Genomic DNA, 18,059 nt, shown 5'->3' with positions numbered 1-18,059 from the left:
ATCACTTATGGTTCAAGTTTTTGTGTCTCCCATAGAGAAAGAGAAGCTAGCCCGGTAGTGGTACAGCTTAGAGCAGCATGGCTGGATAGTTAGGGACTACACAAATCACTTTCTTAATCTCACAATGTATGTTGAGTCCATAAATGATGATGCAAAGCTCCATAAGTATATATACGACTTGGATCCTTAGTTATCAGTTGATGTTTTAGCACAATCACCTTCCGATTTGTTCAAGGCTATTGAATTGGCTAAAAGTTACTCTCGTAAGTATCGTAGGGATACTGCAGTTCAGTCATAGTATGGACATTAAAGATGCTTGCCTCACTCAGCCATCTTTTGGGTAGCCTAGAGGGTTTATGTAGTTCAATTTTGGACAGCAAAGAGCTTATGTAAGGCAAGGTCAGTTTGGCACTAGTTATGGTGGTGCAAATATGCTATTTAGCACGCCTAGAGTTCCCACATATCCCACCTTCAATGCCTCAAGGCAAACCAGTAATTTGAGGGCACTAAACAATGGTAGGGCTGAGAATAAACAAGGGGATAGCAAGAACAAGAATGCCTCAGCCTTTGGAGGCCAATGATCCATTCCCATGGATTTGTACAAAGAAAGAAAAGAAACAGGGCATTGTTTCAAGTGTGGGGAAGAGTACACATCTGAACATGCTTCCAAATGTGTTTATAGAAATGCAAAGGCAAGAGTCCAAAGTATGTTTGTCTTTAAAGACTCAGAGGATGACCATGAGGATGCAAGTGCCTTTGTAATCACTGCATAAAATGATGAGGCTGATGAAGAAATTGGGCAGGAAGAGTTCTTTGACCCCATAGACACCTTTTCTTTTGACCCCAATGATCATGTACATGTAGATATGGGTGACAAGAATGACTCACATGCTGCTGCCACTATTTGTACTATCTCCCTAGATGCTTGGACAGGATCAAAGAGTCCTAATACTCTTCATCTTCAAGGCAAGATTCATGGGAAAGATGTGTTTATCTTGGTAGATAGTGGTAGCACACAGTTTCATAAATAGAGCAGTCATGGATAGGCTGAAATGTTTGTTTGCCATGATTTACAGTAACCAATGAGGGTGCAAGTTGCCAATGGGAGTGAAGAAATTAGTCCTCAAATATGCCCAGCTATACATATTCATCTTGCTAAAAATTGTGGACAGAATGTAGACTTAATTGCACTTGACATGGGCCCAATAGACATTGTGTTAGGTTGTGATTGGTTGAAGACTTTGGGCACCATTTCCATGGATTTCTCTTTACTATATATGTAGTTTTTCAGTGCTAGATAGCTTCTTCACTTGCAGGAAATCCAAAACAACAGTGAATATCAGCTCATTATAGCCAAAGAACTTAAGAAAGAGTTCAAGAAACGCTATCAGATTTTTGTATTGTAGTTTAACAAGGAAAATACAGATCAGTCCAGCAATATGCAAGATAATTTAGCTTTAAAGGATCTTCTTGATGACAAGTACAATGATTTGTTTCAGCTACCTACAACACTACCTCCCAAGAGAGTGGTTGACCACCCCATTGATTTGGAACCACACTGAAAGCCAGTGAACAAGTCTTCTTACAGGTTTTCCAAATGTGAAAGAGAAGAAGTGGCCAAGTAGGTCAAGGATTTATTGGATATGGGTTTCATAGAGCCCAGCTCATCTCCCTATGCATCATTGGACTTGCTAGTCAAAAAGAAAGATGGTTCATTTAGAATGTGAATAGACTATAGCGATTTGAATAAGATCACCGCCATGAAGAACAGATACCCTATCCCTAGGGTGGATGACTTGTTGCATGAGCTGAAAGGGGCTAAATATTTCACAAAGATTGATTTGAGATCTGGCTACCATTAGATATGCATGCATTAAGGGGATGAGATTAAGACATCATTGAGGACAGATTGTGGGATTTATCACTTCTTGGTTATGCCCTTTGGTTTGACAAATGCACGAACCACTTTTTAGAGTCTAATGAATAAATACTTCAACCATTTTTATTCAGATTTGTGTTAGTATTTTTTATTACATTAACATCTATAGCCGTTCATTGGAAGCTTATCTATTGTACATGAGGGAAGTATTTGATGTATTTAGACAGCATAGACTCTTTGCTAAGGAGTCAAAATGTTCCTTCATTGTATTTGGGCCACATTGTTAGTGAGGCAGCCATTAGAGTTGATCCAAAGAAAGTGCAATGTGTCAGAGATTGGCCTACACCTGCAAATACCACCTCTTTGAGAGGATTCTTGGGTCTCTCTTCATTCTACTATAGATTTATTCGACATTACTCTACTATTGCAACTCCTCTCACTGATAGATTGAAGAAAGAAGTATTTTTCTGGGATGCCATTATAGATAGAAGCTTTAATCAGCTAAAAGGTTTACTTACTTTAGCCCTGTGCCCTGATTTCTCCAAGAAATTTACCATTTAGTGTGATGCCAGTGGGCGAGGTATTGGTGTAGTATTACTGCAAGAACATGGGGTAATAGCTTTTGAAAGCCAAAAACTTACTGAAAATGAGATGATAATGAATGTTTATGATCAGGAAATGTTGGCTATTCTTCATGCCATAAAGAAATGGCACCATTACTTGTATGGCATCAAGTTTAGAGTCAAGAGTGACCATAGGGTCCTCAAATATTTCTTATCTCAGTCCAACCTTACTCCTAAGCAACGTAGATAGGTGGCCACATTGCAAAATTATGACTTTGACATTACTCATACTCGTGGGAAGGACAATGTAGTGGCTAATTCCTTGTCTAGAATGTGGGCATGTAAAGTCACTGCCATCATGGAACTTCATAGTGATTGGATACATGAGCTTTAGGAGGCTTACCTATAATTTCAGCAATATATTTCAGAAATTACAGCAAGGTCAATGCATATAAAACTCTCCATTTTCGCTAAAAAATGGGTTTTTATGGCTTAATGGCAGGATTGCTATCCCTCACACTTCCCCATTCAAGTAGAAGATCATGTAGAAAATGCATTTAACACCTACAGTTGATCAATTGGGAGTGTTCAAAACCTATGACAAAATTTCCAAGAGTTTTTATTGGAAGGGTCTTTGGAGAGATGTTAAAGAATTTGTCTTGAGCTGTGTGCCTTGTTAGCAAAATAAAGACAGCACATTAAAGACGGGTGGGTTGCTACAGCCATTGCCTACACCCCATTAAAGCTAGTATATGGAGAGAAGTGCGTTCTACCTCTAGAGATCGAGTTGCCAACGATAAGATTCGCAATCAATCATTCTTTGGGTGACGGGGATGCCCTCTTAGAGCGCTTTATGACTCTGGCACACCTCAATGAGATTAAATTGCAGAGCTTGCTACATCAGGAGGTGACCAAGTGTCGGATGAAGCAGCTCCATGACCTAAAAGCAAAGAAATATACTTTTAAGAAAGGACAACTAGTGTTGTACTATGATGCGCTTAGAGAATTATTTCCGGGAAAGCTGGAGCCCAAATGGGACAATCCTTATAGGATTGTTAGGATCGAAAAGAATAAATCCAGAGCATTATTGGCAGATCTTGAGGGTGTGGAGTTTAAGAATAAGGTTAATCTTAATAAGATTAAACCTTATTAATTCTGATTGCGCTAATGACATAAGTGCCTTGCAGGTCTATGCATGATTTATCAGACATCTGCAAGGAAACAATGATAGAGGTTGATGGGTCAACTGATTCCTTATTTGGAGCACCCATATCTAGAGCAGCAATATCATCAGGGAAAGCTCATCTGGTGGAGTAAAGGCTATAAAGTGACTGAGCAAGATGACGGGATATTTTTTTGGGAGATTAAGGTCTTTTGTCATCACTATTTGCAAATTTTGATGAGAGTCCTTGTAGTCTTTAATGATGAAGGTGGGATGGAGCCGTCAGCTCATCCGCTAAATATGTTGAATTTTGACTATCATAATTACAAATAGGGGAGTTCTGGATGGCTGGCTGTGTAAACCCATTGTGGACGTACACATTATATTTTGATGGGGCATCCAAGGGCCCTAATAAAAAAGGGAGTGTTGGAGTAGTTATCCGAGATCCCCAATGTAGAGTTACAATGAAATTAACTGCTTATCTCGGGATAGGATTCACTAACAACATGGCGGAGTATAAAGCGTTGATTGGGGCTGAATATTGTCAAGAAAGGTGGTATTCAGCAGTTATTAGTAAAAGGGGATTCCCAACTACTCTTAAATCAACTCAATGGGACATATATAGTCAGTAATCCCATCCTTCGTATGTATCATTGAACTGCTATAACCATATTTGATAAATTTGAGAGCGTCTCTCTTCAGCTAATTCCACATTATTGGAATCAGTTTACGGATTCATTAGTCAATTTTACTTATGAAGAGAACCTCTTCTTCAACTGTGGTCCTAGTCGGGATGTTGTTATTGATAATGAGACCAAACCTGGTCACTTGTGGGGAATGCTATTAGACTACGCGTTCTATGGCAAGTGATGGTTGATATGGATAATGCGAAGAGTAGCCAAGATCCATCTACCACTATTATCCTAGACCCACAGGTTGATTCGACGACATATTATGGTACACCTCTTGCTATGTATGCAGGAGGTATAGTCACAACTTGATACATTTAGTTTAGGGCTGAGAGCCCTATTTTTCCCCTTGGAATAGAGTGTATTTTTGTATATCCGCCTTCTTCCAAGGAGGGATCTATATGGGCTAGTTTGATTGATTTCGTTAGGCCAAGAGGGCCAGCTAGTTTGCAGTACAAATGTGCTATTTCTTTAGGCCAAGAGGGCCCTATATCTTTTTGGTACAAGTATGTTTAATGGGTTTTTGTTTTAGTGATTGCATCATACAGGTTGATGAAGTCGCTGGAGGGAGCCTTTGCTAGAGAGGAGCTTCTTGTGGCCATTCCACGTGGTTTCGTCCCCTTTCCGAGAGCTTTTTTCCTTAACCAATTAATGATACGTATGCATGTGAAGGTTACTTTCTTTTTGTTTGTTGTGGACCGGCAATCAAGGCATGAAGTCCTAGGTTTAGGTTTGGTATGTCTATGGGAGGTTTGAGTAGTCATTGTCTCCTGTAAGGGCATTGTCAGGCACTGAAAGACCTGTTTTAGATGGAAGTTCGAGTGACCCTGTTCTATTGACCTGCTAGGCGGCTGTTCTAGGAGGTCCTGTTAGTGTGAGGCAGTTACAAAAGCCTACTAAAAATACCCAAAATGAAAAACCCTAAATATCTGAAAGGAACTATATGAATATACGGAGGTGTGTAAAAAGGGGTTCTAACCCCCTAAAACAATAAAAAAGAGAAGAAAGAAAAATCTTTGTGTTGGGAGTAAAGGCGCCTCCGCCTAGCCGCCCGTGTATTACTACATTGACAGTACCCGCAACTACACACTGCAAGTGGCGAGCACCCATCACACTCACTTATTCTTTATTCTTTTAGTGACAGTTTGAATAAAGAAAGACACAGCCACACATTGTGGTTGTTGGAGTTCCCATTTCTTGTCTCTCTCTTTCTTGCTCTTGCTCTCCCACCATAGCTCTCGCATGCAAGCTTTGATCCTTCTCATCGTTCAACTAGTATCAGAGCAGGTCCTTTGCGAGCACTTCTCGGCCTTCCCCGACATCTACACGAGGTATGAGAGCTTGCTTCTCACTCAGTTCTCAGCCATTATTTGACATGAACAACAGGGTTTCATGAAGAGGCAGCCATAGCTTCCATCATTGAAGCTTGTTCTCTTCACCTCTTGCTTGGACTTGTCCTAGGCTTGTGTAGGCCTATTGTAGGCCTTCATTGGGCTCTTGCTTATCCCCTACCCACCTTGATTTGGCCCCTCAAGTACAGCAGCATGCTCACGTTTTATTTGTACCTATTTGCAAAAATGGCTCAAAAATCACTCTTTTTGTCATATCTCAGGCATTCGGAACCCGATTCAGGCAAGGTAAGAATCTAAGTTGGGGTTTTGGCACGCTCCAAACATGATGGTGATGTTGAATTTTCTGAATTCTAATGAAAAAATATTTTGCAATAGATTTTAGGTCTGAGACAGCATGTATTTGTATGTCTATGGCTTATGTGATGCTTCTACTGATGTTTATTGATACCGGATCACTTGTGGATGTTATGCCCCTTATGTGAGATGCATTTGGAGCTGATTTAGCTCAGCCATTGATTGTTTTGAATAGTCCTAGTTCTGGCCAAAATAAGAGCACTTATCTCTTGAAGTCAATGCTTATTGGGATTGATCACTTGATGCATATTGATGCCCGGATGATGTCTACATGTATGGAGATGCTATGTTAATGGATTGCCATCATTTTGGTACTGATTTGAGGCCTAAAATACTCAGTCTGGAGAAATGAATGTTTATTGTAAATAGTTGGGCTGAAGCTATTCTACTCATGTATGCTTATGCCTATGCTATTCGGGTCATGTCTTGGAGATGTACATTGATGTATTGACCATTGGGGATTGGAAAAGAGTTCAACATTGCTTATTAATCATTGGTTGAGCTTGAGCTCCACTTTCCATAGCATTTGGATATTTATCTTGGATGTATCTTGACACTTATCAGTCTATCCTTGACCACTTTGGACATGCACTTATGCTCATGTCACCTACCTATGTCAGTCACATTGTTTGAGCTTGGATGCTATTGGAGCTTTACTTGGGCTTGACATTCGATTGTGTAGAGCATATTTTGGAGATTTATTGGATTGCCAAAGTTTATTTTGGGATATACTTGATTTCTATGGATGTCACACTGCCTCCATGTCTGGGATGTCTCATTGATGCTTGATCTTGGACACTTATCACTAGTGCTTGTACATGCTTTGCTCGAGCTTTGTTGCTTGATATTTACGGCCTTTGTGCCAGTGGAAGCATCTTTGGATGCTTGATAGACATTGAGCAGGCGGTCTTTGCTATTTGAGCTTTTGAGACTATTTGGGATTTCTTACCCTTTGGGCTGATGCATGGTTCATAAGTCTTGGTTCCTTTCGATGCTTATGAGGTGACTCTTTGACTTGGGTCCCTTTCCTTGTGAGCTGACACCTACTTGCGTTAAGTCTTGGTAGTGGCAGGCACACTTTACTTTGTTGACTGGGGGGTGTGCCTACTCACTGGCAGATATTTCATGGCATGTTCGGGTGTTGGATTCATATTTATCGACTATCATATGCCTATATTATGCCCGCATGATGCTGGTTATGGTCTTGGCAATATATGATTGACTTGGGATTCGCTTCTGGCACAGTTAGCTCTCATTTACTAAAATTTGTCATTTATTACAGCAAGCTGAAATCTGCAGATTTTGAGCACTTCTCTGAGAGTAATGCTTACTATTTGATGTTATCTTGGTCATATTTGGTGGACAGGTGCTTCTCTTGGTAAAATCCACTCTTTTAGCTAATTTTAGCAGTGTTTTTAATGCATTTTCTAATAATTATAGCAACCTGTAATTTTTCCTTTTTTGTATTGATTTGGGACAATATGGCTAGTCTAAAAGACACAGCTCTCTTTAACATTGCCAAGTTGGATGGTACCAACTATGGGTATTGGAAGTCCCAAATATGGCAGGTTTTGGTATAGAAGTTGCAAATTAAACCCTTGTGTTTCAAAGGTGTCAAACCTGAGGATATGGATGATGATGTTTGGATGGAAGTTGATGAGCTATGTAAGTCTACCATTATTTTGTCACTCTCAGAAGAGGTCCATCATAATGTTGTTGAAGATGAGAATCAGAGTGCATGGGATTTATGGGAGAAGATTCAGGAGCTCTATGCGCAGCAACGTCTTGTGTCACAGATGTATTGGCTGAAGCAGTTAATGGACCTTCGCATGAAGGAGGGGACCTCCTTTTCATCTCATTTCAGTCAATTTCATGCTATCATGAAGAGTCTGTTGTCACAGGGTATTGAGTTCAAAGACAACTTGCACCCGTTGTTTCTGCTTGGCACCTTGCCTGAATCATGGGATGGCTTCCGTACTGCCATATGCATGAACAAGCTTGATGAACTGAAAATCAAAGATGTTGAGAGTGCTTTATTGACTAAGGAAATCAATAGGAGAAACAATGATGCTTCCCGCTCTTCGCATGCATTGACCATTAGAGGTGGTAGACATGGCAAGTATGATAATGATCACAAGGGCAGGGACTCTCAAAAGTCGTCGCGTGATCGCAGTAAGTCCCGTGGGGACGGAAGTCTGATCTTACCTGTCATTATTGTGGGAAAGCAGGACATATTAGGCTGCAATGCCTTAAAATGCGCGATGATAAGCACAAGGAAAAGGGAAAAGAAAAAGTGCAGGAAAATTCTTCTGAGCACAATATTGTACCTACCAAGTCTAATCTGATGATAGAAGAGGTTAATGTCACACAGGCCACTGATTCAGATGATGATTACATACTTGCAGCTTCTTCATGTGATGCCTTACAGACTTCTAAGATATATTCTATGTATACGCAGTGCTAGCTCTTGGATTTGGGTGCATCCTTTCATGTGACACCCTGTAGAGATTGGTTTCATACCTATCGTACCATGTCTAGTTCTATGAGTCTTGGTGATGACAGGTCTCTTGACATAGTGGGCATTGGAGATGTTCGACTGCAGTTTCCTTCTGGAAGTTCTTTTGTTTTGCATGATGTACGCCATGTACCTGCATTGACTCGTAGCCTTCTGTTGGACAACTTGATGATGCAAGGTATTTTGTGTCTTTTGGAGACTCTGCATGGAAGATTACTCGTGGTAGGCTTGTACTTGCAAGAGGTGCCAAGTCTAGCAGCCTCTATCCCTTAACTGTATCAGGAGCTACATTGGATCATGTTTTGTCTATGGGTTCTATTCCCCATGTATCCCTTTGGCATGCTCATTTGGGGCATATGTCTCTTAAAGGAATGAAAATGCTCCATGCTTTGTAATACCTTCCACCTTTTGACTCTTCGCATTTTGATTCTTGTGATCATTGTTTGTATGGCAGGTAGACTAGAAATACGCATAAAAAGTCTGGTAAGAAAACGCATGGGTGAGCACTTGGCTCTTGTGCACTCAGGTGTATTTGGACCCATGCCCTCTCAGTCACTTGGTGGGGCAAAGTACTTTGTTACTTTCATAAATGATTACTCACGTAAGGTTTTGGGCTTATCCCATAAAGAGAAAATCCAATGTCTTAGACACATTTCAGCCTTGGCTTGCATTGGCAAAGAACTAGTCTGGAAAAAGGCTCAAATGCCTAAGGTCTGATAATGGGGGTGAGTATGTATCATGTGCTTTTGAGCAGTTTTGTGATGAGCAGGGTATTGAGCGTCAGTTGGCTGCCCCTTACACCCCACCCCAGAATGGTATGGCTGAGTGCATGAACAGGATTATTCCGGAAAGGGTCCATAGCATGCTTAGCCAGGCTCGTCAAGATGACCACCCTATGCTTAATCTTGGCCTTGGTTGCACAGCTTGACTTGGACTTGTACCAGATGGATGTCAAGACGGCTTTTTTACATGGAGACCTACATGATGAGATTTACATGGAGCAACCTAAGGGCTTTGTAGACCCTGGCAAGGAACACCTAGTGTGCAAGCTAAAGAAGAGTCTATATGGCTTGAAGCAAGCACCTAGGGAATGGTACCATTCATGTAGTCACAGGGCTACACCCGCAGTACTATGGATCCATGCTTGTACACGAAGAAAGCCCATGACGGTTCTTTACTAATTTTGGTACTCTATATGGATGACATGCTTTTAGCAAGGACAGCTCATGAGGAGCTCGATGCTCTTAAGGCTCAGCTCAAGATGAACTTTGAGATGAAAGATCTGGGATAGGCCTCTCATATACTTGGTATGCACATCACGCGCAATAGATCTCAGGGACTTCTCTACTTATCATAAAGGGAGTACATACATAAAGTCCTTGAGCGCTTCCGCATGCAAGATGTTAAGCCTATTGGTTGACCATTACCTTCTCATGTGAAGGTTTCACAGGCCGATTATCCACAGACAGATGAGCAAAATGCCAAGATGGCCAAGATTCCCTATGCATCAGCCAGCCATAGGTAGTCTTATGTATGCCATGATAGCCACCCGTCCAGATATTGCTTTTACAGTTGGGGTTATGGCACGTTATATGGCTACACCTAGCAAGAAACATTGGGATGCTGTGAAGGGTATCATGAGGTACCTAAAAGGCACAGCAGATATGTGTCTTTGTTATGGCAGCTAGGATACAGGAGTCATGGGGTACACTAACTCCGATTATGCAGGACATGCAGATAGTAGGAAGTCCACTTCTGGCTATGTGCTCACTTTTGCTGGAGGGGCTGTCTCTTAGATGTCCAGGGCGCAGAAGTGTACGACCCTTTCTACTACAAAGGCCGAGTACATTGCAGCCACAGAGGCTTGCAAGGAGGCTATCTAGTTAGGCCGTTTGATTGCAGACCTTGGTATGACAGATACTATGCCTACACTGCATTCGGATTCTATGAGTGCCATTCAGTTGGCCAAGAATCCGATCTTCCATGCGAAGACGAAACATATTGAGGTGAGGTATCACTTCATTCGCGAGGTCGTTGAGGACAGATCTGTTGACTTTGTCAAGATTCCGACTGAGCTGAATCCTACCGACTTGCTCAGGAAAAGCGTCATTACCGAGCGCTTTGCCTTCCTCAGGAGATTGATGGGCATTGGATGAGATGATGACTTTTTCCTCATCCTGTTGTACATGTGTACATGTTGTACTATCTTTTCCTTTTTTCTCTCTCACTAGGGCAGATTCACCTTTGAGTGGGAGGTTGTTGGGGATAAAGGTGCCTCCACCTAGCCGCCCGTGTATTACTACACTGACAGTACCCGCCACTGCACATTGCAGGTGGCAGGGCCCGTCACAGTCACTTATTATTTATTCTTTTAGTGACAGTTTGAATAAACGAAGGCCCGGCCACACATTATGGTTGTTGGAGTTCCCATTTCTTGTATCTCTCTTTCTTGCGCTTTCTCTCTCGCCATAGCTCTCCCGTGCAAGTTTCAATCCTTCTCACCTTTCACTTTGAGCAGTTGTTTATCACCTTGCGAAGGCCTAGTAGGTTCTTGGGGATGACCCAAGGCTGGTGCCTTGTCTTCCTAGGGGTGGCAACTAGCTGAAAAGCAAAGAATAAAAGAAGGTTGGAGCGAAAATAAAAGTGAGCATTAGAAATGGATTAAGTGTCGCCTCGCGAGGACTTGGTAGGTTCTTGGGTACCGAGACAAGACTTGAGGCCGATGCCTTGTTCTCCTTGGATCACTACACTCAGCTTCCTCCTTTTTACACGCCCGAGTATGGAAGATACCGGCCTGAAAGGACCAACGTGCTACAAGAAAATATTTGTTGATCAGGCTATAGGCGTTCTCGCCTAGTAGAAGCTCCTAGTTGAGTTGTCCTTAGTCAGGTAGGTAGTTCAGACCACCACTTAGGATGACCTCTTGGATAGTTCTTTTTAGCTTGGCCATGTTGGAGCAACAAGTTAGTGGCTAGCTCTGGCCTCTTATCAGTTTATGCTAGGCCTACTCCTTGTGGATTTCATGTCTTGGTTTTGTCAGGGGGTAGGGTGAAAGCTGTGATGTGTTTTGTTACCTATATTTTGTATCAACTTGATGCTCTTTGTGGTTGTCTTTATGTGTAGATTCATTTGTGGGATTCGACAGGCTAAGTTGCCCTATCCCGTGGTCACCAATGACAAATGATTTTTTATGCCGAGAAGTGCTTAAAAATAGCCAAAAATTTTGAATTTTAGGAAAAAATAGACTTCCTCGAAGGCGGCAATTACAATCAGTACAATTTTAAGCGGCAATGCCCAAAAGTGCTTTAAAAAGCCACTAGACGGCAGTCTGTGAATTTTCATAATTTTTCAGCATGTCAGAAGAGACCTTGAGAGATGCCCGACAATGGGGGACTTTGAGTCGGATGCCCAAGAATTTTCAGAAAGTTATTCGGATGTCGGACAAGGAAACAGGAGTGCTCGGGAGGCCAAGGCCAAAGTGGGCCAAGTGGGAAAAGACTTGAGAGCCAAAGGGGTGTGCCTTTTGGGGGCTCCCTTTGTGGGCTAATTTCTTGAATTTCGGGGTGTTTTTTTCGGCAACGTGTAGAGATGAAGGCGCAAACTTCATGATTTGATGAGGAGGGGAGCTATGGTGGCTGCAAACAACCCCCCCAACTGATCTGATGCACGATCTTTCTACTATCTTCTCTCTTCATCGCTTGTCTCCACTCCTCCAATGGCTGCCCGGTTGCTGAGATTAAAAACCAATCTTTCTCTCTCCTCCCTCTCTCTCCCCTTAAGAGGCAGTTCATGCCCATGAAGAAGATTGAAGACCGCTTGTCCGGCATGGTACCGAATCATTCCCGAATTGGTGGAGGGCTAGAGTTTGCTATTCGAAAGAGGGCTGAGCCTTGAATGAGGGCTGATCTACAGTCCCACATCAGATTTTAAAACCTGCAAAGAAGGAAAAAACCAGTAATTCTATTTTAAAAAGAAAAATTGCTTATTTTTGGCATTTGATTGAGCCAATGTTGTTCTTATGGAGTGAAAATTGGTAGACATGATGTTTACTGATTGTTCTATGCTTGCATGATGAAAAAATTAGGAAATATGAAGTTAAAATGCTGGAAATAATTTTTAGAAACCCGTAAAACACGGTTTTTATGAGGAAAATGAGGTTTTTGGTATTTTCGAGTGGGAAAAACCAATACACATGGGATAAAATGCTAATCAAGTCTATATTTCTATTGTTCTAAAATCAAGAGGCACAAATCTGAAAATATATCAATTTTTAATTGGAAAAATAGAGAAAAATGGGAAAAATAAGAGGAAAAATAGGAATATGCCTTAGAAAAATATGAAAAAATATAATTAGTGGTTGCGGATGTATGGTGGGAAAAAGCATGAGGTTGTGCCTTAGTTTTCCCTATCTTTTTGTTACAGTGTGTGATTTATTGCTCTTTATACACTAAATCATGACAAAACAACCTCTATACCCCTATACAACGAAGCAAAACTTAAACGGTGAGGGGGAGTAGGATTTTGTACAGTAGTTTGGGGGCTGAAGTAATATAAATGCTGATTTTTTTTTCTATGTATAGCATTTAGGAAATGGCCTATTTGGAAATTAGGGATCTAGTAGTACAAGGTTAGCCTTGGTGCTAGATTCTTGCAACGAAGCATACGCGTATTAGTTGGAATTCATGGAAAGATTGTTTGCGTACTAGCACATAGGTTGATTTCGAAACATAACTATTTGTGCACGATGAAACATCCACTATTGCATTAATCATACATGTGGTATCAACTCCTAGAAATCATAGCAATGGTTTGAATTATACTTGACCTACGCTTGAGAGGGTGAGATTCCCCTTGCCGTAGGTTAGCCATTCATTCCTTGGGGAAAATTATTTGGTGAGAAACATGGTATCTCCTGGATCTCGCTGACAAAGAGGGGAGTCTTGTGTGAATGTGTTTATATATAAAAGTAGCGCATCGAGGGGCCAATCCCCAAGATGTAGGAGAGCTGCAGTGGGGCCATAGCAATCAGCTAATGGGGTGCCTCCTGTGTCTGTGATACATGGCACTTATTGCCAATATGTGTGGGATGCCCCTTTGAGGGGTTTTGGGGAAGGTGTTGTTGGACTCTTATCCAGCTATAAATGCAATAGTAGATGTATCTAGTATACATTTAGTTATTACATACGCTCCTAGCCCGCGAGGCCATGTGGTGGTGGAGTTGTCATGTTGTGTGCATGAGGTTCGGCTAGTGCCATAGCCAGTGTTGGCCCATTTTTAATCCCATCATGTAGTCCCATTGCCCATATTTAAGGGAGAGTACAATGAAGAGCCCGATCTTCATGTAGTAGAGTATATGGTAGCATGTGTGGCTAACAATGCCAGAATTCTGAGCATTGGTTGGCAATATTCCCTGCCACTTTCAAAGGTGTGATATTTCAATGGTATGAGAGATAAGTAATAGGAACTTTTGGCACATGGGACAACCTGAAGTTGTTGGCCTTCCTTAGGAAATTCAAGTATGAATGTTTTGAAGAGCAGATGCGAGAGGAGTTTGTGAACCTAAGTCAGTCCTCTGGTGAATGAGTAGAAGCCTATGTCTCACAAATGGAATCCATATTGAAGAGATGGACCAACCATCACTTAGATGAAGGCATCCAAAAGGGAGTTTTTCTTAGAGGTCTACATCCAGAAGTTTGTAAGTTTGTGGAATTGAGAAGACCAATCAATCTGCAAGCTGTAGTGGAAGGTGTAAGACTGTATGATGAAGTTGAAGCAAGGTCGTCAATGACCTCAAGAAGAGGAGTCCTACCTCCTCCCATGCGAGGAATAGCATACCCACTAAATGCAATACCAAAGAAAATTCCCTACCCCTACCCCCAGATGCAAATAGTGCCACAATACAGAGCACCGAATCCATAGTGACCGCAGACGACAGTGTCTCAAACAACCATAACAGTAGTAGCCTCAAACAATTCCCCTAACAGCGACTCAATAACAATGGAATCCTACCAGTTGGAATCAATAACCCCCAATCTCAACAAGAGCTTTGAATCAAAACCATTATAGAGTACCCTCTAGATCAACCCAACTAGTTTATGCAGTGATTACAAAAGCTTCTCAAACCCTACTACAAGTACTCTAGGAGGTGAAAATTTGAAGGACTACCTATCCAATTCAGTTGCAAGCATCAAGAAAGAGCTTATGGATGTGATTACAGAATAGCTACAAATGCTAAAGGTGAATACCACCAATATATCTATTCCTACAGGAGGTGGAAGAGATGTGATGCAATCTAATACATGGTGTGGAAAGTTGCATCAAGCGGGACATTTAGCCACTGAATGTACCCGAAAACCAACCATTCTTGGAGCCTTCTATTCATATTGTTTTAGAAAGAACCATACAGAGGATATTCATTCTTTGAAGGAGATGCACGATAGAAGAAAAAAAGATGAAGAAGCAAGATTTAACTTGCTAGAATCCAAGATGACCACCCAAGACATTGGACCAAAGCCTAAGGAGTTCGGCCCTAATTTCGGTCCAAGAAGGAGGTTTTCCTCTCAGAGTTATAAAGGATGGCAGTCTATTGGCAATGGCCAGAGGTCAGAAGTGGAGTGTTATAGATGTGGAGAAAAGGGTCATATTTCACCGAACAAGTTGTTGCAATAACGCGTGCAAAGAAAGGAGAACCCATAGTTCCAAAAGAGAATGTTCCCTCTATGGAGACATGAAGTTCAACCTTCCTAGGAAGAAACAAAACACTACAGCACAGAATAATGTAGTACAGAGCACTACAAAGCCACAGAGAGCTACAAAGACAGTTGCAAAGACAAGACTAGAGGTCCAAGAGATAGAGGATGCTGAAGTACCTCCTCACGGAGAAGAAGCACAGATGTTGCCACTCCTAGAAGCAAAAGGGAAGATAAAAGTGGGTGTGGTCCCATTTCCTAGCCGAATGGAGAAGCTTGTGGATCATATCAAAGAATATGACTTGTTCAAAGACCTAGACACTTTTAAACCTAATCTAGCATTCTGACAGTTGTTGATGTTGTCTCATAGTTGTTGTCGAAAGAAATTCAAAATCACATTGACAAGAAGACGAGGCCTATGGATTGCTCCCTCCGCAGCAACCAAGTCCAACAAAGCCCAGAGCCTATGAAGGAAGTGGATGTGGCTAACGCCTTCCTAGATCTTGGAACCCCTAAAGATTGGCATATGGGTTGAAGGATGCTTTATAGTAGATGCATTGATTGATGGAGGCTCATCAATAAACATAATGATAGATGTGACAATGAAGGATCTAGGCTTGCAAGGAATGCAACCTATGTAGCAGTGGCTTATGGCGGCAAACACTTTGTAGGAGAAGAAATAGCCAAAAAGGCCTTGCTTGCAGGATATTGGTGGCCAACCCTCCACAAGGATGCCTGTGACTATTACAAATGTTGTGATGCATGTCAGAGAATGGGAAAACCTACCAAGTCTAGTGCCATACCCTTGCAACCTATCCTTTGCCTAAAGCCATTCGAGAAGTGGAGAATCGACTTCATTGGTCCTATTGATCCACCAACCAGACATAAGTAGAATAGATACATCTTTCTCTGTATGGACTATATGACAAAGTGGTGTGAAGCCAAAGCTCTGAAAAGCGGGATGATGGCAAGAGCATGGCCCTGTCCTTGTACAAGAACATCATCACCTATTTTGACAGTCCCCTTCTAGAGCTCATCAGTGTGATAGAGGTACTCACTTCCTTAACAAGATTATGGAAGAATTAACACAGTTGTACAAAATCCGCCATCGTAAGTCCACACCCTGTTACCCTAGAGCCAACGGCCAAGTCGAAGTTACCAATCATATCCTCTACTCAAACTTGATAAGGATGATTGCTCTGCACATTGCTATGATTAGGATGATCAACTTACAGAGGCCCTCTGGGTGTATAGAACCTCCCATAAGGCTGCTACAGGATAGCCAGTTACTGGTGTATGGACAGAAGCCACTTTTCTTATTGAATTAGAATTGCTCTCTCTACGACGAGTGGCTATCAAAGAGTGCTTGGGAGATGACAAGTCCTTGCAATGTCGTCTCCTACATTTGGAGTGTTTGGATGAGACACGCTAGATGGCTCTATACTACATGGAAGCCACGCAAGCTCAATGGAAGGCCTATCATGATAGCTACATCAAGCACAAGGAGTTCAAGGAAGGTGACCTTGTCCTGGCCTATGATTCGACATTTGGGAAGTTCCCAGGAAAGCTCCAACAACGCTAGATGGTCCCCTACAAGGTACTTGATGTCAACCCTAATGGATCTATCTAGATACAGACCGTTGATGCCTTTGATGATCCCTTCCTGATCAATGGCTATTGCCTAAAGAAGTACTTTCCTCCCTGGGGATTCTAACAATCACAGTCGACCGAGCCTATCCCCCTTTGGAGTTGCACTGTAATTCTTCTGATGCTAGTTCTGATAGCCATTCTTCTGCTACTATTAATGAGCCAGATGCAGCCCTCTACCCCCTCAGCTCCACCTCCCGCCCTATTCTCTAACCCTCTATTTTAAATCAACGGTTGTGGCAAGGATGGTATTTCTGCCATTCCTTTCCTTATGGAAAAAAAAAAGAATATATCGATCATGGGAGAAAAGGTCTTAGGTCCCTATCATGCTAACCTATTCTTTGAGAAAAGATGGCAACACTCTCAAGAGTAGGTAAGAAAAAAAAATTATATGGAAGAAAAGGAAGCAATTTCTTGTCATATCAGGTCTCAGTCCAAGAAAAGGTGGTAAACACCCTTGGACGTGAAGGTGGTTGTGCAAAAGGTGGTAATACCTCACAGTTCAAGATAGCTAAATCACCAGTAGAGCTTTTTTAGAATCAATTCAAAGCCACCTCCCTTGGTGCATTGTCTCTGCAACTTCATCAGTCTGTCTTACCTCTCCCAATAAACGACATCTTCTACAAACAATCGAAGTACTAGACTTGTTGGCTACCTCCTTGGGTATGGCCTGACTTCAACACCCTGATGTCAACAATAGACACGAAGTGATCTTTATCAACAACCCTTGGAATTATGTGAGCTTTCATCCTAACCGGATGGGAAAGTGAGTATGGGCTGCCCTCTGTATCTATCAAATGAGAGCAAGATAGAGGGTGGGGTGAGTGACCAGTCCTTTTCCTTTACATTCAACTGAGAGGTGAGATGTGTGAAATGGAGACTTGCACGCATGGGTTGGGCCTCTCAATGCACAAAGCACAATTTATCCATGTGCATTGCACTATAAGGCTCCCTGGACTTCCTTCTCGCACCGTATGCTAGCATAGGGTGGGATGCACTATTGCACCATCAATTGCACACAATGCATACAACCCCTGCTCAAGTGACAAAGGATTACATCAATGGATTTCAAGAATAGGTTGCCCTGCTATATCTCTCAAAAAAGCATGAGATAGAGGGGGGGTTGAGTGTGACAGGTGTTCTCTTCATCAATTATTTGAGAGGTGAGGATTGAGGGACGTTCCAACACTTCGATATAGGTACATTCTT

Source organism: Lygodium microphyllum, chromosome 12, assembly GCF_053477565.2.
Source record: "Lygodium microphyllum isolate KBCC chromosome 12, Lygodium_microphyllum_v1.1.10, whole genome shotgun sequence".
In the NCBI taxonomy this organism is placed as follows: Eukaryota; Viridiplantae; Streptophyta; class Polypodiopsida; order Schizaeales; family Lygodiaceae; genus Lygodium; species Lygodium microphyllum.
Note: the sequence above shows the minus strand (reverse complement) of the source record.